Raw genomic sequence first — 22,255 nt, forward strand, 5'->3', positions numbered from 1 at the left:
TTTAAAGGATGTGAGGCAAACTGCGTCTACCCTCAGGCAGTGCGATCGTCACTATCCTCTGGGTAAAACAGTTTTTCCTTAAATCCTCCTTAAACCTCCTGCCTCTGACCTTGAATTTGTGTCCCCTCTTGACAGGCCCTTCAACTAAGGGGAACAGTTGCTCCCTGTCCACCCTGACAATACTCCTTATAATCCTGTACACCTGACAAAACATTGAATTCTTTACCCGTCAGTCTGGCCGCAATAAAACTCGAGATGGATTTGTAGGCATAGTATTATTTATTTTTAACCAACTTGCAAGTCTGACTCGCTTCTAAGGGACACAGAACCAGTCTCCTGGACCCCTTGGAAACGAATGAGGTCCGAGACAAAGGGATCTCTGCAAATACATTCAAATGGCATCAAGTTTCGCATACAGATTCCCATTGGTCATCCTATACCCCTCCTGACCTGGCCATACATCCTAATTGGCTCACTTCTCATTCCTTAACCCTGGGCCTCTTGTTACCCAGCATCCTTTTCCCCTCCTCTACCAAACACCCCTCCCCCCTTCCTTGCCATGCTTGCTGAAATCCTTTGTCCTTTGTGAACTCACTAGAATTAAACTGGCCTCTATCTACATTACTGTAACTCATATTTAAACTTACTATTTTATATCACATTCATCGCACCTCGATCAGGTCGTCGCTCAATCTTCTTTGCTCCAGGGAAAACAATCCAAGCCTAGTCAATATCTTTTCATAACTTAAATCTTCCATCCCAGGCAACATCCTGGTGAATCTCCTCTGCACCCCCTCCAGTGCAATCACCTCCTTCCTATAATGTGGCGACCAGAATTGCACACAGTACTCCAGCTGTGGCCTCACCAAAGTTCCGTACAACTCCAACATGACCTCCCTGCTTTTGTAATCCATGCCTCGCTTGATAAAGGCAACTGTCCCATTAAAAGAGTAATTTATTCATTTCAGTGCAAATGTTGAAATCAATTATATGAAACCTGGTGAAACCTTAATACAAATAAATTAGGGCTCGGTCTAGAATATAGCTCCTCTTGCTCTTTTTCCAGTAATCTGCTTTACCTCCAACCTCCTGCTCACGCATGAATATTTCATTTACTGCAGCAGTCTCTTGTGTGCTTGTTCTGTTTAAGATTGTCAGGTTGTGGGCCAGTTTGCTCAATTTCCAATTTAAAGATAGGGATATTCAATGAAGAAGTGGAAATACTTTTTTCCTGTGACCCTGGAGGGCCATGCACCTGTTTACATTGACAGGAGGAAAGCAATTTTTCTGATTCAAAGGGGATAAGTTTAATTCTCAATAGTGATGTAAATTGGATTGCCAGAACATTATACACTCTGCCTAGTTATTTCATCGACTTCAGCAGAAATCTCTCCGTCGTGGCTACTCTCAGCAATATCGCCTCCTAATATTGATCCCAACCTTGAGACTCGTTTGATGCTTCTTTTTCCCCCAGACCAAGTTGCTCCAGTGTTTTATTGGTATTTAGTGTTAATTTTTTAACTTCAAATTCAAAATGTTTTTGATTGATTTTCTCACTGCCCATCAGTATCAACGATAAGATCTAACTGCAGAAGAAACTTGTACGATGAGTTTCAAATTATACAGCCATCCCGCTAAGGCAGCCTTTCTTCCCACCTCTGCAGTTTCTTTCCTAAAGCAGAATTATTTTGCCAGATTTAGGAGGTTTGCCATCACGGTAACAGCAGCCTGGGGTCATTAAGGTTTTATCGTAGTAATGCTGTCCTGTCACAGTCTCCCTGGGGATGAGATTCAGTTTAAGTAACAGCTTTGAGCTAGGCTTTGTTGCTACGTAATGTGTTGGTAATGTATCGTTTCCCCTTGCGTTCTCCTCGCCTCATTGCTGCGTGTGGGATTTCACTTTGCAAAACATGGTTATCAAACCTGCATTTCAAAGCAGCTCATTCGAACTGCTGGGAAATATTTCTGAGAAGTGATAAGGTACAGTAGCAAGCAATGTGACCCTTTCTTGGATGTGATATCTGCGTCTCAGTTGGTAACATTCTTCCCTCTCAGTTAAAACGCTGGGGGTTCAAGACCTGCTCCAGGGCTTGAGTACAAAGATCAAGGCGGAGGCTCCAGTCGAATGGTGAATCCTTCAGATGCGGCATTAAAACTGAGGCCCTTTCAGAATAACGTACAAAGTTCCATGGTGCTATTTTAAAGCGGTGTTATCCCTGGTATCCCGATCAATGTTTATCTCTGAATTAACATCATAAAAGGAGATTGACTGGTCACTGTCACATTGTGGGATCTTACTACGCACGAATTGGCTGCCATGTTTCCTACATTCTGACAATGATATTTTTTAAATATAAATTTAGAGTGCCCAATTCATTTCTACCAATTAAAAGGGGCAAATTAAGCGTGGCCAATCCACCTACCCTGCACATCTTCGGGTTGTGGGGGCGAAACCCACGCAAACACGGGGAGAATGTGCAAACTCCACACAGACAGTGACCCAGAGTCAGGATCGAACCTGGGACCTCGGTGCCGTGAGGCAGCATTGCTAACCACTGTGCCACCGTGCTGCCCTACATTCTGACAATGATTACACTTGAAAATCACATCATTTGAAATAAGTGCCTTAGGGTATGAAGGGCACTGTATAAATGCAAGTTTTTATTCACATTCATGCAGTGAGTCCAACAGTGAAGTGGAATATGGGCACTAAGCAAAGATAAAGACACATGGGCTCACCACAAAACTCACATTACTGGCACCAGGAGATATCATAGATCATAGAATTTACAGTGCAGAAGGAGGCCATTCTGCCCATCGAGTCTGCACCGGCCCTTGGAAAGAGCACCCTACTCAAGCCCACACCTCCACCCCATCCCCGTAACCCAGCAACCCCACTTAACCTTTTTGGACACTAAGGGCAATTTAGCGTGGCCAATCCACCTAACCCGCACATCTTTGGACTGTGGGAGGAAACCGGAGCGCCCGGAGGAAACCCACGCACACACGGGGAGAACGTGCAGACTCCGCACAGACAGTGACCCAAGCCGGGAATAGAACCTGGGACGCTGGAGCTGTGAAGCAACTGTGCTAACCACTGTGCTACTGTGCTGCCGCATCTCGGGCTGAATTTTCCCAAAAAATGGCAAAGCGTCAGGTTCCGACTGAAAACCGAGATGTTTCTCCCCAGAGAAGCAGACAGGTTTTCTCTCCAGACCTTCTGACACTGTCAAAAAAACTCCGGCGGGGGGGATGGATTTCATATAATCCTAGAATCCCTGCAGTGCAGAAGGAGGCCACTCGGCACATCAAATCTGCACTGACCCTCCAAAAGAGCACCCTACCTAGGCCCATGCCCCCACCCATCCCCGCAGCCCCACTCAACCTTTTTGACACAAAGGGGCAATTGTTCACGGCCAATCCACTTAACCTGCACATCTTTGGACTGTGGGAGGAATCCGGAGCACACGAAGGAAACCCACGCAGACACGAGGAGAAAGTGCAAACTCCCCACAGTCACCCGAGGTCAGAATCGGACCTAAGTCCTTGGCACTGTGAGGCAACAGTGCTAACCAGTGTGCCACCGTGCCGCCCATAATTGGGCCCCATCATTCCTGAGGGGTGGAGCCTAAAGACGCTGCAAAGCCGAGCTCTACAGAGATCGGGGTGCGGTTTTTAAAAGGCACCCCAATCTCAAGAAGAAAGTGAAGGCCACACCCCCCCCCCCCCCCCCCCCCGTTCATCCCACCCACATAATACAGAAATCCACCCCAGCCTCATCCTGTCTTCACCTCTGGCAGTGCTGAACAAGCAGTGCCGGGGCATCAGGACGAGGTGTCGGGGCACTGCCCAGACATGTCCCTCACCACCCGGAGGCGAACCTCACCTCTGAACCCCCGCTGTGGAAATCCCGACTGGTTTCCGTGTTTGGAAAGCCAGCAGTGGGGACCATATGACGTCTCTGGGGGCCACGGCGTTAAGCCACTTCAGCATATTTAAATGAATTCAAATGTGCGATAATCAGGTTCACATTCTCACTGGGCGTGAACCTGGTCCTGTCAGTGGGGATGACCCAGGAACATCGCATTCTGAGATCCCTGCGGTACAAATCCCATTTTTGGCTTCTCGCGAGAGTTAGTGGTCATGACGGGATTTGCGGGGAATGGGCCTGAAAAATTGCGGCCCTTAAATAACATCACACGCTATTTTTCCAGGTCAAGTGTTTTCGTTTACTCTGATGGTCCATGTGCTTATGGAAAGAGAACTATGAGTGGGATTGTCCAGCTGTTTCCGTCGGCAGGACCTTCCTGTTCCGCTGGCGGTGCACCTCCGCCGCGGGTTTCATGGTGGCGAGGGGTGCATTCAACGGGAAACCCAGTTGACAACAGTAGGACCAGGAGATCCCTCCACTGGCCAATGGGGAGACGTCCTCCGACACCGTGAAACGCGCGATGGGTTGGGCAGAAAATCCCACACTATGGGCTGGATTCTCCGCCCCGCCGCGCCACATTTCTGCCCCGACCCGCCGGCGGGATTCTCCGCTACGCCGGCCGGTCAATGGGGTTTCCCATTGTGGGGCAGCCCCACGCCTTCGGGAAACCCCCGGGAGCCGGCAAAACGAAGAATCCCGCCCCATGTTTTTTGCTGTTGTCATGGTTCCTTTAAGAACTAAGTTTCTTTGAAAGATTTGTTATTAAAAAGTAGCTTGCTGCCAGCAACTGGTCATGTCACCAAGCTGCCTGAGAGATAAACATCAGAAAGAAGTGTCAAGCAGAACTTAATTACGCGGGTGAATATATTCCTGACTGTGGTTCTGCGTTCAAACAGTATGGGTTCAGTTTTTGAACTGGCTGGAGGGAACGTTTCTTTTAAGCAGGATGCAGTTGAAATTCTGTGTGTTTGCTGATCGGGTTTTAAAACCTGGTTAACTGAAGGACTCCACGAATTGCGGGCAGCACGGTAGCATTGTGGATAATACAATTACTTCACAGCTCCAGGGTTCCAGGTTCGATTCCGGCTTGGGTCACTGTCTGTGCAGAGTCTGCACATCCTCCCCGTGTGTGCGTGGGTTTCCTCCGGGTGCTCCGGTTTCCTCCCACAGCCCAAAGATGTGCAGGTTAGGTGGATTGGCCACGCTAAATTGCCCTTAGTGTCCAAAATTGCCCTTAGTGTTGGGTGGGGTTACTGGGCTATGGGGATAGGGTGGAGGTGTAGACCTTGAGTAGGGTGCTCTTTCCAAGAGCCGGTGCAGACTCGATGGGCCGAACAGCCTCCTTCTGCACTGTAAATTCTATGATAATCTATGATAAACAGTAAGTTGGACTTCTGGACTAGAAAATCTGAGAAGAGAAAGAGAGAGTTCAAAGATACATGACACCAGAGCTAAAGAATATTAGAACCAGGAGAGTCCCAACTTGAAACACGAGGGGCATTGGTGTTGAATGGAGAATCTGCAACAAATGCTGTGGTTGGAGGAGATTTGAACAGATAACCTTACAGGAAGTAAGCAGAGGCATCAGAAATCTAAACCCTTACAAGATCTTTAAATTAGTACTCAGGCCAAATGGTTAATCTTCCAATTTCTGATAAATATCTGACTTGAGTTTTTGGAGATGTAAGCAAAATCGGTTTCCGAGGAATTTTGTGTTAAGGTCGCCTTAGAGTGTAAGTAACTGTGTTCATTGTACTTTCAACATGTTCAGCTGACTGGGTGGCTGGCTCATGATGCAGATCGACGGCAACAGCATGGGTTCAATTCCCATGCCGGCTGAGGTTACTCCTGAAGGCCCCGCCTTGTCAGCCTTGCTCGTCGCCTGAGGTGTGGGTGACCCTCAGGTTAAGTCATCACCAGTCAGCTCTCCCCCTCAAAGGGCTAAGCAGTCGATGGTCATCTGGGAATGTGGCGACATTTACATTTTACTTGACCCTCTTTGCCAAAATGAACTGAGTGGGTGTGGTATGCGCCATCACCCTCTGGGCCGTTGGGGCCTCTTAGAGCCAGGAGCTGCCTGGGTGGAGAGGGGGGGAGCGTGTGGGTGGGGTGTGGTGGGGTGGGGATGGCGCAGGGTGAGGGTGGTGTGAGGATGGTGTTGGGGTGGTGTAGACCGAGGGTGGTGTGGGGGTGATGTAGGGTGAGGGTGGTGTGGGGGTGAGCATGGGGGCGAGGGTGGCTCACACACTTGGTCTGGGAAACTGCAACTAAGTGGCGTCACACTTCCTCGCCCGCGGCCGAACTCCACCTCGGCGACCTCCCTTTCCTCTGGGCTGCTGACCACATCCAGGGCCCTCTGCTCTGCCACAGTGAGGAGCCGCATGTCCGGCGGCCCCCCTCCTGTCTTCTCCCGCTCCTGGCGGTTGTGCGCGGCCTTCTCCTGGGAGGGGAGGAACTGAAAACAACAGCCTGATGCATGCAGCCCAGGGAGTGGGTAGCTGGGCATGGCGGACGGTATATTGGGGCTGGTTTAGCACAGTCAGCTAAACAGCTGGCTTGTAATGCAGAACAAGGCCAGCAGCACGGTTCAATTCCCGTACCGGCCTCCCCAAACAGGTGCCGGAATGTGGCGACTAGAGTCTTTTCACAGTAACTTCATTGAAGTCTACTTGTGAAAATAAGTGATTATTATTATGGGTGCCTGCATATGGTGCAGTGTAGGAGTTCTCTGGAGTCCTCGGGGTTTGGGGGGGGGTGGGAGGGTAGGATTATGGGTGTGTGGGATGGGGGTTAGTGCCAGGGGCACAGTGCTGCCTACTCACCCTGGCCACCCTGAGGAGGTTGTGCAGTTTTTACGGCACAGCTGGCCAGTCCAGACGACGTTGCCCACAGTGCTGACCTCCTCTGGCACCTGCGCCCAGGTATGACGAATGGTGGCGGCTGGCAGCCTCCTTCCCCGGCCGGGGTCACCCGCCTCTCCTCCACGGTATCCGAGAGGGCCTCGAGCTCGGCGTCCGTGAGCATTTGTGCCACCCTCCTTACTGCCACCTTGTTGGCTGGGATGGTGTGTGTGGGGAGTGTGTATATGCGGCTTGTCAGCTTCATGAGTGTCATTTGCGAAACCGGTGAATCCCGCACCATTTCTCATTGGAATCGATTGTATTCCACGTGGCACCGGTGCTAACCCCTTAGCAGTAGCGAAATCGGTCCAGTTGCGGCGGCAGTTTTGCTGTCGTGAAAGTCCACGAATTCTGCGCTGGCGCCAACAGTCTCAGAAACGGAGAATCCCACCAGGGTTGTTGAGCTCATAACAATCACCACCTGCAAAGTTCCCCCCCCAAGCTGCACACCATCCTGACCATATAGCCGTTCCTTCACTGTCAATGTATCCAAATCCTGGAACTTCTTTCCCGACAGTTCTTTGGGTATCCCTGTACCAGATGGATTTCAGTGGTTGAATATGGGTAATAAATGCTGGCGGTGCCCACATTTCAAGTGGGAAAAAAGCAACCTAAAATACACTTGTACATAATATGATCATTTTTAGTTTCTTCGTTGTTCAGGGATGTGGGTGTCACTGTCTGGGCCAACACTTATTGCCCATCCCTCATGGCATTTAAGAGTCAACCACATTGATGTGGGCTTGGAGCAACCCCCCCCCCCGTGCACCATGCCACACAGAAATTCTCCTGACGGAATTTGGTGCAAGTTTTCCCAAGCATGTTCCTGATGGGGTGAACCCCGTGGTGGGTGGGGGGGGGGCCCGTGCGCAGCAGAGGTGCCCCGCCGGGGGGGGGGGGGGGCCCGTGCGCAGCTGAGGTGCCCCGCCGGGGGGGGGCCCGTGCGCAGCTGATGTGCCCCGCCGGGGGGGGGGGGCCCGTGCGCAGCTGAGGTGCCCCGCCAAAGTCCATCAGAAGGAACCCCTCACCCCCACAATGGGAATCCTGCCCCCCCCGGCCCAGCCCCTCCTTGATCTCCCAGACCCCTAGCCAACCCCCATCAGAGACCCCCATCAAAGACCCTCATCAGAGACTCCCTATCAGAGAAACCCTTGAAATTTTTTTTTTTAATTATTCAGTAAATGTGTTTGTTTTTTTAACAGTATACTCAATTCATCATTATTGGCCTGAGAAACTAAAATTATATTTCTGGAATGTTGGATTTTCCCATTCTAATAAAAATCGAACTTTCTAAGAATCAAGGGGCCGGATTCATCATTCCCCGAAGCTGATTTTGGGAATCCCTTCTGACGCCTAAATCGGGGGCGGCGCCGGTTTGACGCAGGTTTTCTATCCTCCGCCCCCTCAGAAATGGCGTCATCACATCACCCACCGTTGGAATGGCATTGGCGCGTCACCTGAAGGCCCTCCCCCGATATTCCGCCCCCCATGGACTGTGATCCTGACCGCGCGGTTGACGTGTGGTCTCAACGGCTGGGAACCCGGCAGGGTGGCTGCGGTTTGTGTCCAGCGCCCCCACAGTCGGGCGGCAGCCCTGCTAATGGCCGGGGGGTGGCTTCCGCGAGGGCTGGGAAGACTGGTGGGGGGTGGCCTGTGGGTGGCCGGGGGCCGCTATTTGGCAGGTCGGGTCCTCGCACGGCCGCCGCCTTGTTTTATGGCACGCCCGCTGCAGGTCGTAGCTGTGCGTATGGGCGGCCACAGACCCGGTCATTCTCCAGGCGTTTATATCGTGGGAGCCTGTAGAGATCTACCATGCGGATCTAGCGGCACTTGCGATCATTAAAACTGAGTAGAAATTTGAGATAACACTTCTCAGGTGCAAATAAGAATCATTTTATTTGTCTCTATTGATTATAATTGAGAATCATTTAAAATCTTAATCTCTAATAAGTCCAGCTAGCAAAGGACTCAAGAGAAGCAATCTTGTAGACAATTTAACTTTCAAATAATAGAGAAATGCTTTTCTTGCTTACGGCAAACAGCTTCAAGAGTCAAAGTCAGAAAGTGAAAGTATGAAAGATAGAGAGACAGTGAGTAAGTTAGATCAAAGTATAGATGATTCATGAATGAAATATGGCCGTACGATCCAGCACGGTTATACTAAATCATATCTGTCTTTAGCCATCTAGCTAAACCCCGATGTAATACTAATTGGTCTGGGTTAACATCAAATAAGTTTGATTCAACGTTTTAGCTGTCTGTCATTAAATGTGCAACATTAACTTAAATGTATTTTTGTATGAGCTGTGGAATGCGATCCGGCTTCCTTATCGCATACAGCTTGAATCAGTTTCTTGCTGACTTGCTCATTAGGACAATGGTCTCTATGCTGTTAGCATGGAGTTTGCCTTGTCCTTGGGTTACTTTATATTGTTAGCTGCATAGGAATGTCGTTTTTAATCTATAATGCTGTGTTCTGTTGAAGCCATGTTTTGAAATGCTGAATGTATGTTTTGAAATGACCTGAGGTTATGAGTGAGCTTTTAAAATGGTCAATAGACCAGAGGCTTAATGCTAAATTGCTATCTTTTAACTATCACTTTTACCTATTAGATGTATGAGAAAACAGCGGGCTTCTACAGAGCCGGGAGTTTTACTCGGTGAGGCTGCTATCCCCTCACCATTTGCAGGATCGGTGAGGGTTCAGCGCCGATTTTGCCGTCATAAGACACCAACGTTCCCACACTGGTGTCGGCACTTAGCCTCCAAAGTGGTGAATCTAGCCCAATGTGTTTGTTTCCATTTATTTCAGTTTAGACCATAAGACCTCGGAGCAGAGTTTGGCTATTCAGCCCATTGAGTCTGCTCTGCCATTCAATTATAATAATAATCTTTATTGTCACAAGTAGGTTTACATTAACACTGCAATGAAGTTACTGTGAAAATCCCCTAGTCGCCACACTCCGGCGCCTGTTCGGGTACACAGAGGGAGAATTCAGAATGTCCAATTCAACTAACAATCACGTCTTTCGGGACTTGTGGGAGGAAACCGGAGCACCCGGAGGAAAGCCACGCAGACACGGGGAGAACGTGCAGACTCCACATAGGCAGTGACCCAGTGGGGAATCAAACCTGGGACCCTGGCGCTGTGAAGCACCACTGTTAGCCACTGTGCTACCGTGCAGCCTACGACGGCTGATATGTCTCTCATCCCCATTCTCCTGCTGTCTCCCCATAACCCCTGATCCCCTTATTAATCAAGAACTTATATATCTCTGTCTTAAAGACACTCAGTGATTTGGCCTCCACAGCCTTCTGCAGCAAAGAGTTCCACAGATTCACCACCCTCAGGCTGATGAAATTCCTCTGTCATGATATCCACATTAGCATATCATGGTGCAATCACACACACACTGATGGACAGGTAGTTGGACCAACCAACACACACACAACATCGCAGCCAATCACCAGTGAGAGCACACGCGCTATAAAACAGGGAACACCACAGTTCCCGCTCATTCTACCAGGAGATAGCTCAGAGCACAGAGCTCACAGCGTGCCACTCAGACATACACCATGTGCTGAGTGCCTCACCAAGATAGTGAAAGGGCTGGGTCCACAGGTTAGCTGGTGAAGCACGAACCTCAGCCAGCAGTTATTAGTTGTTATTGTTTAAGACAATAAAACAGAGTTGTACCATCTACAACCATGTTGGATCATTTGTGTATCGGAACACCGAACACGACATGATACCAGTAGTGGAAGCTAGCCAGCGACTGTGAGACCTACCTGCACCCTTTCAGAAATCCACCATCCTGCTCTGTTTTAAAGGATCATCCCTTCAGTCAGAGACCGTGCTCTCGGGTTCTAGCCTCTCCTACTCGTGGAAACATCCTCTCCACATCCACTCTGTCTGGGCCTCTCAGTATTCTGTAAGTTTCATAGAATTTACAGTGCAGAAGGAGGCCATTCGGCCCATCGAGTCTGCACCGGCTCTTGGAAAGAGCACCCTAGCCAAGGTCAACACCTCCACCCTATCGCCATAATCCAGTAACCCCACCCAACACTAAGGGCAATTTTGGACACTAAGGGCAATTTATCATGGCCAATCCACCTAACCTGCACATCTTTGGACTGTGGGAGGAAACCGGAGCACCCGGAGGAAACCCACGCAGACACGGGGAGGATGTGCAGACTCTGCACAGACAGTGGCCCAAGCCGGAATCGAACCTGGGACCCTGGAGCTGTGAAGCAATTGTGCTATCCACAATGCTACCGTGCTGCCCCTACAATGCTACCGTGTTTCTATTGTTATCCAAACATAATTATTTATTTGTGCTTGAAGATTTATATTAAAAATGTTGAGGGATAAGAAGTGCTTTGAACTGCCTGGGTGAGAATACTTCAATGTAATAGGTTGCTTATCGGCTCGCTGACATCGCTGTTGCCGTATGCCTGGCGATCCCCTCGAGTTGGGGCCAGATTTAAACTTCCCCCCGGAAAGGGAAAACCACACCACAGAGATTGCCTGGTCTTTGTTGGAAATTCCCTTCAAGGTCAGTGGTGAACACTTGCTTCACCGCAGACTGCAAAATGCAGTTCGGTGAGTCTTCCGTATTCTGACCCAAAACCCATCGGGACCGAGGGCAGGAAACTGTAAAGGGCGCTGTTATGTATTCGTGTTCGAACCAAAGATGACCTTGAGATGCTAATCTTTTCCCTTAACATTTAATTCAATTGATGTTGAACTCCAGTTGGAATGTCTTTGACTTTTGTCAAATTTGACTTTGCTTCCACATCGCAGCAGTGTTAGAACTTGAAGCAGGCCCACTTGCTGTACATCAGGGGAGGAGCAGGTGAATGAGACAGGGCGAGTTTATTTTACATTTCAAAAACAGCAAGCTCCGTTTTCTGAGCAGGCTGAAGCACGGTTCTGAAGTAGACACGGGACTCTGATGAAATTCGGATAAATGCACGACCGTGTGCTTTATTTCTGCTTGTGCATGTTCAGTGTCCTTATTACAATTTGTCGTTTTATTTTTGTTGCCCTTCTGATCTTGTTGAGTTCACAGCAGCAGCTGTGATGGGAGAAAGGGAAGCTCTGGAGATTGCGTGGAACTGTAAAATGGCTGGAGGACAGGCCCCGGGCAATAGAAATGCCCTCATTTAGGGCATCACTTATTCCAAAATAAGACAAAATAAATGGAATTCGAGGAATATTTCAATTCCTGTCCTCGTTTTTTTTTTAACCATTGGTAATTAAGACGGTGCAAAAGATGAAAGCCATTGGGCGTTGCTATGGGGAGTATGTTTAATGGGATGCGTGGTACACTTTTGTGAAATTCAGTAACTGGCAGCAGTGTTGGAAGACAGGTTTGATGCAGGCCTTATCGTTATAACAAAGCCTATTTGCCCAATTGATTTTTTTTTCAAAGAACCTTTTTCCTCAATGTGTTTCTTGCTTGCATCACATGAGGTCATTTGGCATTCAGGTACTGAATACAATCTCCTGATTTCCCTTTTATTGTAAATTGAAGAACGACTGTGACAAATACCTCCAGCAAACTATAGGAAACATTACCTATAATGTTGCAGAGAAAGTATTGGACTCACCTTTAACTCATGTGAACACAAGGCTCTCGATGGAATGGGCAAACAGAGCAGTGACCGCTGTGTGAGGTCGCGGGGAGGGGGAGGGGCAGGAACTATTCGCTCTCACAGATCAATATGCTTTGCTGTGTGAATGAGACTAATTTGCCTCCTTGAATTCTGGTCAATAGTCACCGTCCATAACCAAGCCACCCTCTGTGAAATATAATGCTACATTTTCAACTAATGGTGGTAGGGAAATTCTCCAGAGAATTGGTAGCCCAATTTTGCAGCAGAAGCTTTTGAATTTTATGTTGCCGAATATTGGAAATTAATCTAATTTTTTGAAAGATGGCTTCAGCCAGCTGTACCTCAAAGACATTCAAGATTGTTCTTGTGATATTGTTGCTCAATACACACACACATGTCCACTCCTATCAGTGGATTTAACACTAAATGTGTTGGTCCTGGGTGGGCTTTCTTTGTTTATATCAATGCCTTTTGTAGGCCGAATGGTCATGTGACAACATGATGACGCGGCTACAAAAGAGGTCACGTGGTAGGAGTCATCCGCAGAAGCGTAGGCCGAGCACAGAGTGCTGAAGTAGCTGCTAATGTCGAGAATAAACTACTCTTCGGTTGAAAGTCTTTGCTGTCAGTGGGGCCTACAGCCATTGCATTTATCTGAATTTCATCATAGCCCCGTGTCTACTTCAGAACCGTGCTGCAGCCTGCTCAGAAAACGGACAGTATGGCACAAGGACTTTGCTACGCGAACCCACTTTTTGTAAGAGCCCCGAAGAATCCAGCACGAGTTTTAAGGATACAAAATAATAAAGTTTATTTACTATAACAATATATACATAGCAGTAGCAGTAACTTCCCTTGCTACCTTCTCCTTCCTCCTGGTTCCTGGACTGGCCAGCTTATTTATAGTAGGAGTTTCTCCGCCCCCCTCATTGGGGAAGTTCATACTCCCATAGGATTGTGGGATAATCATTAGTCCCCAGCCAATCGTCAGTAGGCAGGTTATAACACCACTTGACTTTGATTGAGCGGGACCTGAGGTTATTGAAAAATTCAAGCAGTTTATTTTCCAGCATGGTGGTTAGCACTGCTGCCTCACAGCACCTGGGATCTGATTCCGATCTTGGATGGCTGTCTATTTGGAGTTTGCACGTTCTCCTGCTGTCTGTATGGGTTTCCTCCGGGTACTCCAGTTTCCTCCCACAATCCAAAGATGTGCAAGTTAGGTGGGTTGGCCATGTTAAATTGTCCTTTAGTGTCCAACAAGTTAGGTGGGGTTATTGGGATACGATGGGGGTGTGGGCCTAGGTAGCGTGCTCTTTCAGAGGGTCAGTGCAGTCTCGAGAAGCTGCATGGCCTACTTCTGCATTGTAGGGATTCTATGAAATGGAGGAGGATAAAGAGGACCCTGAAATAATCCTAAAAAAGTTTCAGAATATCTACTTGTAAAAAACATAATCCTCCAAAGCCATGCATTTAATTTAACAAACTAAAGAGCAGATGAATCAATACACGGCCACCCTGAAAATATTGGCAAAGACATGTGCATTTAGAATTCTCACCGATGGACTAATCGGGGATTGAATAGTTTGTGGAATTCATAGCGATTTAGTCCACAAGCAACTGCTGCAGGAGAAAGGTCTAATGTTAGAAACAGCCATTCGTATCTGTATGCTCAATGGACAATCAGAAAAAAGAAGCAGCTAATTTAAGGTGGGATACATAGGTATTGCAGTATAGGGGGGGCCCTGTACCAACTGCAGTGGCCAGCACCCTCCAAAAAGAACAGTGGCCGGGATTCTCCGAGCCTCCTTGCGCAATCGCGCTTGGTGCGGGGGCGGAGAATTGGGTGTCAGACCCACAATCGGGTTCAATGCCTTCCCGCGATTCTTCGGGGACCGGAGAATTGCCGGCAATTGCGCGTGCGGTCACCGCGGTGCCGGTCGGGGGCCATTGAAAGAGGCCGCCAACAACTGGCCGAGTTCCTGCTGGCGTGGTTCACTCATGGTTCCACCTGGCGGGAGCTCGGAGTGCTGCTGCAGACTCAGTCCGCGGCCGCCCTGGTGGGGGGCAGGAGGGGGGGGGGGGGCCTCCAGGACAGCTAGGCTCGCGATCGGGGCCACCGATGGGCGGGCACATGCGATCTGGGGGGGGGGGGGGGGGCCTATATTGTTGGGGCCGGCCCGCTGTGTGGGTCCGTCATGTTTCATGGGGCCATCGCGCACATGCACTGCTGGCCCCCTTCAAAATGGAGAATCACTCTGGACTTTCTCCAGGAAAGTCCAGAGTGATTCGTGCCCGTCTTCTCGCGGGGGCGGGGACATAGCCCCATTATCAGAGAAACTGTGTTTTCCATATGGTAAAAGATGCAATAAATCTGGGAAATGGAATCGCTTCGCTAAATGCTGCAGATCGAAACCATGGCAGTCCTCCTTTGCCATCAGCAATATGGCAGCTGGTCGGTGCTTCATGGGTTGGAGCATCGGTAAGATGAATGAACTGGAGCCCAGTCAAAGCAGCAAAGATACAGGGTCTCCAGCCACACTCTACTGTGTGAGTGTCGACATTGACACAGAAAAGGGTGTCATTACCCTCAACATGATTGGCAGTAACTGAAAAGATTGACACTGGAGCAAAGTGTAACGTATTATCCAGTTGAATGTTGCAGGAACTAGACTCGTATGTAGTCCAATCCTCAGCACCCAGGCAAACCTCTTGGTTATGGCAAAAATGTGGCTCCCCTCCACTCCTCATATAGTTGACCAGAATGTAAGGCCACTACTTGGTCTTTGGGACATTACATTGGGGTTGATTAATCCTGGTCCAGAAGTGCAACAACTCCAAGCCCCAGAGACCTCTTCAACTGTGACATCATTGGGAAGCTGCCAGTTGTATACCACATGAGACCAGCTGATTCGGTACCACAAACGATCTGTGCTCCAAGATGACTATCACTGGCCATGAAGCAAAAGGTCACTAATGAGCTGCATCAGATGATAGCACTAGGTGTCATAGCGCCTATAGACAAGGCCATGGAATGGGTTTCAGCAACAGTGGCTGCCACAGTAGAGAAAGATGGCACAGTCAGGGTATGCATTGACCCAGTGCAACTGCACAGGCACTGCTCAGACCTCATCACTTTATGAAGACAGTGGAATAGGTGACAGCAGACATGGCAAATGCTAATGTGTTCGGCATTCTCAATATGAAACGTGGGTTCTGGCAGATCCCGTTAGATGAGGAATTCTTGAAACTAACCACATTCATGTCTCAGGTTGGGCAGATATCGATTCAGGGTCAGCCATTTTCCTTACGTGGGTCATTACCCATTGTCACCAAAAATCGTGACCAAGAGCTGTACTTGGCTGCTGCCCTCTTCAGAACCTCCTGACCCAACACAGACAGGCAGATCGTGAGGAAGACAAACATTATGACAACAGAGATGCTGTCCTCTCGTTGATTCAGGAACTCCAATAGCTTTACAGGTGGATATCACGTGCAGATTATTGCACAACATCATCATGAGGGGCTGCCAGAGTCCTCAAGGGAGCTTCCCCATGAGTTCCGCACATTCTTCATCATCAGAGATGAAGTGACTGTACAGGATGGACTAATGCTGCATGACCAGCGATTCATCATTCCTACTGCCCTCCAGAATACTACGCCCAACAGCTTCATCAAGGGTGCCCCAGGTTGGAAGCAGCCAGATGTAGGATCAAGGAATCACTGCACTGGCTCTCCATGTACACATGGATAGGGGAATTTCCAGATGTGCACCATGCAATGCACTCAAACTGCACCAAGATAAGGAACCGCTGCATTTTGTCATGTGAGAGTACCTTTAAGAAATGGGTGTTTAAGATATGGGGGTTTATAAAATAGCTGTACTGGATGTACCTTTCCCCCCAACAATCCACAAAATCTGTGTGCATTAGCTAGACCATGCTTATATGATCAGGTTTTGATGCAATCACATCACAAATCTGTTGACGAAATGCATTTCTTTTCCCTCAAACAGCATTAACCGTTGTACAACGGAGGGACACTTACTACATCTGACAAGTGAAGCATGACAGGATATCCATTCTCTCACCTTTGAATTTGCTGCAAACCAAATTTTGACGTAATTTTTTAGAAGTTAGCAGGGGCTGCTGGCAAACTATTTGGCCAGAATAAAATACTGTTCTGTTATTACTGGCAGAGATCCGCAAAACATTTGTTGGGCAATCAGCATCTATATTGCAACAGTGCTTCTTAAAATCCCCGTCCCATGCGATTCCATTCTTCCCAAACCATCCCTCTCATGCTGTACCCATCCCATTCATCCCTCTCAAATCATCCCCATTCCATCCCGCAGCCCACCCCTTCCTCCCATGCTGTCCTCATCCCCCATTCCAAACTTCCTGTGCATTCTCCCGTTCCCATGCCATTCCTAACCACACAGGAGCAGGGAAAACCGCAAGGCCCATCGGGCCTTCTACGCCATTTAGTGTGATCCTGGCTGGCCTCGGGCCTCAGATCAACTTTTCCGCCCACTCCCCAGATCCCTTAATTCCCTGAGAAACCAAACATCTGTCTATCCCAGCCTGAAATAGAGTCAATGATGGAATGTCCTCTGGGCCAGAGAAATTCACAACCTTTTGAGTGAAGTCATTTCCCCTCATGCCAATCCTGAATTATTGGCCCCTCACCCTTGAAGCTCTGTCGCTATATTTTAGGCTCCATGAACAGTGAAAACTATCTCTCTGTGTCTGCCCTCTCAAACCCCTTCAGAATCTTGTATGTTTCAATGGGATCAACTCTCATCCTCTTTATCTCCAGAGAACAAAGGCCTCAATTTACTCAGTCTCTCAATCCCCTTATCAAAATTACCAATTTAATGACTCTTTACTGTGCCACGTCCACGGCAAGTATATTACCACAAACAAAAGCTCCCAGAATAGTAAGACTCTTTTTTTATGGGCTGGGTAGGATGGGTGCATGGTGAAGGTGGGGAGGGGGGGGGGGGGGGGGGGTGGTCACAGAGAGGCAGTGTCAAAGAGCAAGGACCCCCTGCTCTTCACAATTTCTGATCTCACAGTGAGGGCTAAGGGGCAGGGAGAGGGGAAAATCAGGCGGGAGAGTCACGTCAGGTATGAGTCCGGCTATCCCGTCAGGCTGCAGAGGTTTTGGCCAAACAAAGAGAGACAATAAAGTTATTCAAAACGAGCAAAAATATAACGTTGGGGCTGTTTGGCGATGTTTGAATTTAGCTGCTCGCTGTGACCCAGAATTAATGAAATATGTGCCTCACACACTCTTGTTTCCACTCACCTCCTCAGGCTCGAGGCTCCGCCCACCAACTCAAACCACCAACCATTAGCAAAGGGAGGACAGACAAAAGGTGTGTTTTGCTCTTATAGCTGTGATATTCTAATTTAAGATGTTGAGAGGTTCTCAATCCAACAAGCATATAAATCAACAGGGCAATAGGCCACAGGATTGCCCTTTGTTATTATAGATTCACTAAGGGCAGGTTTAGCCCAGTTGGCTGGGCAGTTGGTTCATGATGCAGAGAGAGGCCATCAGTGTGGATTCAATTCCTCTACAGGCTGAGGTTTTTCACAAAGGCCCCGTCTTCTCCACCTTGCCCCTTGCCTGAGGTGTGGTGATCCTCAGGTTAAATCACCATCAGTCAGCTCTCCCCCTCAAAGGGGAAAGCAGCCTATGGTCATCTGGGACTGTGGCGACTTTACTTTTACTTTACTAACAGGTTAAGGTGACCCTGAACTAAACTTCATAATTTACCCTTCATCACAACAGCATTTATCCTGGAGTAGGTGATGGATTCTCCCGTCACATTGGCAAGGAGACCGATTGCTCACCGTCTGGGATGGTGTCATCTCACTCATGTGTGATGTTAAACTAAATCTTGATTTTCAGACCTGATTATGAAGTCACTTGGAAGGATGGATGAAGGGGCTGATTTTGAGGCATTCTATCCTGTCCTGTAGGGACTTGACTCTGTTCTCCGCTTGAGGACGGACAATTCTCCGCCTGGATCTGTCCAGAGCTGTTTTCATTTTCCCAAGCAGCGGGGTCCTATTGAAAGCTCTGTGATTATCTTTCAGAATGGCACTTCATCTGGGTCTGGGTTAAGCTGTGTCCAGCTGACTGTAGAATAGTGCCTTTGGTCTGCGTGAATCGTCCCTAAAAACCATACAGGGCTATTCAACAAAGATGAGCATGCTCTCAATATGAGGAATCTGGCACCTTGCAAGAACCTTGGTGTTAGGGATAAATCAGATCGATATCCAGTGGAGAGCGTACTTTAATATATTGATGTAATTCCAGGCGTCGACATCCATGCTGTGCTGATATGTAATGACTGGATGGAAACTGAAATGAACTTGCTCCATTGCACTCATGCAAATACAATTGCTACACTTCACCAGCTATTTTATTCTGAAAGCTGACTCTGTCAGGGAATCCGACACTATTGCCTGCTGTTCTGGGTCGTACGGTGTGAGGAACTGCTGGCGCAGTGGGAGTGGATGCCGCTGTGATTGCAGTCGGTAGCATTTGCTGGCATCTGCAGTGGACACAGTGAGAGGATTGGTATTTTCAAATTGTTTTTGAGTGTTTTGAGGCTGATGCCGGGAGATGGATCAGCAGTACCTGTGTGGCGTGAAAAGTTACGTACGTGACCGGGTGGGTGGCGTGAATATCCGCTCATAGGACCTTGGGGGAGGGTCAAAGAAATGAAAGCATGGGACAAGGTTAGGTCAGAGCTGGAGATGGCGGCTGAAGTACTGTCATTAGGTCCATGGGGTTCTGGGACTCAGTGAAACCCTGGAGCATTGATAGGTGTGTGCTGCTGAGGAGTTGGGGCTCAGTGAAGTAGTTGGAGTAGTTGACAGCTCAGTGAAACAAAAAGAAACCGGTAGTAAGCAGTGGTTGTTTGCTCCGTTCAGCGAGGGAACTGGCATCATGCAGGTGGCCAGTTGTTGGGGTGTATCCGAACCAACCCAGGATGGACGCAGCCTCAGACAAAGTGATTGAGCGGCCGAGAAGTGACCAGTGGTTGGGGCAGTCTGAGCTGGAATCTGCTTGTCTGACAACTCATTGCAAGCAGAAGGAGGAAAAGGGCTTCCAAGCTGAGTTGGAGCTGCTATTGAGGGACTGGTTTAGCACACTGGGCTAAATCGCTGGCTTTTAAAGCAGACCAAGACAGGCCAGCAGCATGGTTCAATTCCCGTACCAGCCTCCCCGAACAGGCGCCGGAATGTGGCGACTAGGGGCTTTCACAGTAACTTCATTTGAAGCCTACTTGTGACAATAAGCGATTTTCATATCATAGAATTTACAGTGCAGAAGGAGGCCATTCGGCCCATCGAGTCTGCACCGGCTCTTGGAAAGAGCACCCTACCCAAGCCCACACCTCCACCCTATCCCCATAACCCAGCAACCCCACCCAACACTAAGGGCAATTTTGGACACTAAGGACAATTTAACATGGCCAATCCACCTAACCTGCACATCTTTGGACTGTGGGAGGAAACCGGAGCACCCGGAGGAAACCGACGCACACACGGGGAGGACGTGCAGACTCTGCACAGACAGCGACCCAAGCCGGGAATCGAACCTGGGACCCTGGAGCTGTGAAGCAATTGTGCTATCCACTATGCTACCGTTTCATTTCAGTTCAAATCAGAGGCTATATCCTTGAAAGAGAGGAACTGAAATCCCTCCTGAAGAGGAAAGAATTTTGGTGACTCACAGTGATCACTGATGCCTGGGAAAGCTGCTGAGTAAATTTTTGGGCTCTGTCGTGCTTATGTTAGCCATTTAATATGCAGTAGGTGGTGTGTTCGACCACAATTTGCCTGTTAATTCATCTTTACCATGTTAATTTTTGATGTTAGAGTATAAGATAGTTAATATTAACTATTCACTTTATTGACTCTTGTAAAGAAAAAAAACTTCTGTTGTTTAAAACCATGAAATCCAGTGGCTTTATTCGCTTAGTAAATACCCGTGAATTTACAACAAAAATTATTGGTCCATAAGTAGACTGTAACAACTTTCATTTATGACATATAGTCAAATTAGTTGCGTACCTCTCAACAGGAAGGTTGGAGTTAACTTCGGCACTTTCAGTTTCCAATGCATGAGTGGAGTGATCTTAGAAGTTAGCCAAATTTAATTTTGAAATAACAATAGATACACACGAGGAATCCTCCTGCCGTCACAATGTATAAATGGCTTTCGATATGTAATGGGAACATTTCTTATAAAAATATTTTTTATAATTTTCTTGGCGATACCATTTAATGGAAAATCAAAACCACAATACAGCCTGATTGTGTTACCATATACCTGTGTATGATTGGTGCTTTTATCTGAATGGTATATGTGGAGAGGTGCTGTGAAATAGAAAGGAAAATAGCTGATTTTAGTTGTTTACACGCATTGCCCAAGAGTTCTGCCAAAATTATGGTAGCGATTCGGAGTACTCTCACAGTAAATTTGGAAATTTATTTTTCTTTTTGTTCACAGGATTTGGGCTTCACTCACAAAGTCAGCATTTATTGCCATCTCCTCTTGCTCTTGAGAAGGTGGTGATGGGCTGCTGTCTTTGTGTGCTGTAGGCACACATTGCTGTTACCTAGGGAGTTCCGAGATTTTAACCCAGCATTGATGAAGCAACATTTCCAAATTAGGCTGGTGAGTGACTTGGAGGGGAACTTGCAGACGGTGGTGTAACCATGTCCCAGTTGCCTTTGTCCTTCCAGGTAGTAGAGGTCTTGGGTTTGGCAGGGCTGTTGAATGAGACTGGGTGAGTTGCTGCAGTGCACCTTGTAGATGCTGCACACTGTTGCCACTGTGTACGGTGTTGGATAGAGTGAATGTTTAAGGTTGCGAATGCGATGTCAGTCAAGCAAGCTACTTTGTGCTGGCTGGTGTCAAGCGTCGGCTGTTGGAGCTGCAAACATTCACGCAAGTAGAGGATATTCCACCAAACTCAAGACTTGCGTATTGGAGATGGTAGGCAGGCTTGGGGAAGTCAGGAGGTGAGTTACTCAGCATTCCCAGCCTCTGACCTGCTCTCGTAGCCAGCGTACGTACATGGATGGTCCAGTTCGTCTGCTCAATGGTAACTCATTGTTAAGTAGAGGTGTTCAGTATTTCTCTTGTTGGAGGTGGTCAATGCTCAGCACTTGTGTGGCATGAATTTTACATCTCACATGTCAGGCTAAGTCTGAATGTTGTCCAGGTCTTGCTGCATGGAGGCACGGGCTACTTCTGTATCTGTGGAGTTGCAAAGTAGAACTTAACACCATGCCATCACCAGCGAACATTCCCACTTCTGACTTTATGATGGAGGGAAGCTGATTGATTTAACAGCTTAAGATGGTTGGACCTAGGATATTGTCCTGGGCCTGCGATGACTGACCTTCAACAAGCCATCTTCCTTTTTAATAGGTTTAATTCCAACCAGTGGAGAGTTTTCCTCCCTGACTCCCATTGACGGCAAATTTACTAGAGTTCCCTTGACACCACACTCAGTCAAATGCTGCCTTGAGTCAAGAGCAGTCACTCTCGTCTCACCTCTGGGATTGAATTTGTTTGTCCATATTTGGACCAAGGCTGTAACGAGGCCTGGAGCTGAGTGACCCTGGCAGAAGTCAAACTGAGCATTGTTGAGCAGGTTACAGATATGTATGTGTCCCTTCCTGTCATTACTTTGCTGGTGATTGAGAGTATATTGATGGGGTGGGAAGCGGCTGGATTGGAGTTGTCCTGATTTTGTGGACAGGATATACCT

General features: G+C 48.2%; 1 long non-coding RNA gene across 3 annotated transcripts in view; it reads right to left on the reverse strand.

The window, feature by feature from the left end:
• Positions 1-22,255, reverse strand: part of LOC140392455 (uncharacterized) — a 162,590-nt gene that overhangs the window by 82,247 nt on the left and 58,088 nt on the right. Inside the window, exon 3 of one of the 3 annotated variants that reach the window (XR_011935367.1) lies at positions 20,453-21,738. The exons of the other annotated variants lie outside the window; for them this stretch is intronic. This is a non-coding gene — a long non-coding RNA (uncharacterized lncRNA). Of the gene's footprint in view, positions 1-20,452; positions 21,739-22,255 lie in introns of those variants that run through there. 3 annotated transcript variants of the gene reach the window in all.

Source organism: Scyliorhinus torazame, chromosome 16 (genome assembly GCF_047496885.1).
Source record: "Scyliorhinus torazame isolate Kashiwa2021f chromosome 16, sScyTor2.1, whole genome shotgun sequence".
NCBI classification, from domain to species: domain Eukaryota; kingdom Metazoa; phylum Chordata; class Chondrichthyes; order Carcharhiniformes; family Scyliorhinidae; genus Scyliorhinus; species Scyliorhinus torazame.